We start from the raw sequence: 1,330 nt of genomic DNA, 5'->3' as shown, positions 1-1,330 counted from the left end.
TGTTAATTTTAAACAAAACGATTTTATAGGAATTATTAGGGAAAAATGATGATAGTTTAGTAATTAACTTAAACTAATGAGGATAATTTTGACCATCATAATTTTAATCCTTACTTGTGACTTATTGTACCAAACACTACAATAAGATAACTCACAATTATCTTAATCTACCAAACACCCAATATATGTAAATTAACTAATCGAAACTACCATTACTATCATAATGGTATCATGTCTAGTCGAAACTATAATACTATTCAAGTCCATTCGGACACATCCAAAATATTGGAGTGATATAGACAAAATTAACATGTCTCGTGCAAAGATGACATGCATAAATAGAGAAATATATTATTATTATTAGTGACTAATCACCTAATTATATTTAAAAAACACTAATTATAGAAGGTGGACCTCTGATGGGTCCAGACCTGGGCCGTGCCTGGGCTTCGGGTGGTACTGGGCCTGGGCCGGGCATGGGTTTATAAAATGGCACAATCGGAGCTCATCTCAACTGATGAGCCCAGCCCAGGTCCGCTTCGTTTCACTAGTGGGTCGGGCCTGGGCCCAGCTGGCCCGGCCAAGTTGACAACTCTAGTTAGAGCTTCAAGAAATCAAGAATTAAAAAGGATACTATTGAACACTATAACTGCGTATTTTGATATTAGAGCATCTCCAACCATTTACACTAAATCCAAACCCATTTTAGTTTAAATGTCACATCAAATATGATATTACTCCATCCATTTACACTACACTCAAACTTAAAAGAATATTCTCTTTGTTATGCTTTTTTAACTCACAAAATTTGAAAAATTTTGGGTTTGAGTTTAGTGTAAACCTAAAGATAGGTTTTTTCTCTCAAAAACCAAAAATGAGATTGATTTTTAAATACTATTAAAACTAAATATCTATCATATTTTAGGTTTTAGTATACCCTTAGAGATTGTCTTATAACATTAACATAGGAGTATAAAGTTGTTGGAATGAAAAGATAAATCAAGAGAAAATCAATTTGCAGGAAAGATGAATATTTGAGAATAAAGTAGAAATTTAGCATTTGTTTATTTGTGTTCTAATCCATTTAAAAAGTGGATGAATGTAATTGCGAGAATATAAGTAATCTTAGCACAACGTAGTCTTCAACTTCAATATTTTCAACATTTCAATTTTATTTTACAACAATAACATGAGCATTTGAGTAGGAATGGTTAAACGGTTTACCGGTTCTCAATTAACCGGAATTGGAACCGGAACCGGCAGGTTAACTAAGGACCGGAACCGAAAAATCCGGTTCCGGTTCTGGTACCGGTTCCAAAATTTTAAATGA

The 1,330-nt window shown here is 33.2% G+C and overlaps 1 non-coding gene across 1 annotated transcript; it reads left to right on the top strand.

Moving 5' to 3' along the window:
• Positions 1-259: 259 nt before the first annotated feature.
• On the top strand, positions 260-361 carry LOC148929236 (U6 spliceosomal RNA). The gene has a single exon (XR_016129963.1). It is a non-coding gene; the product is annotated as a U6 spliceosomal RNA (small nuclear RNA).
• The last annotated feature ends 969 nt before the right edge of the window (positions 362-1,330 follow it).

This window comes from Salvia hispanica, chromosome 4 (genome assembly GCF_029641045.1).
Source record: "Salvia hispanica isolate PSC_SH4W2 chromosome 4, Shi_PSC_v1, whole genome shotgun sequence".
NCBI lineage: Eukaryota > Viridiplantae > Streptophyta > Magnoliopsida > Lamiales > Lamiaceae > Salvia > Salvia hispanica.
Note: the sequence above shows the minus strand (reverse complement) of the source record. Positions and strands in the feature narration are given on the sequence as shown.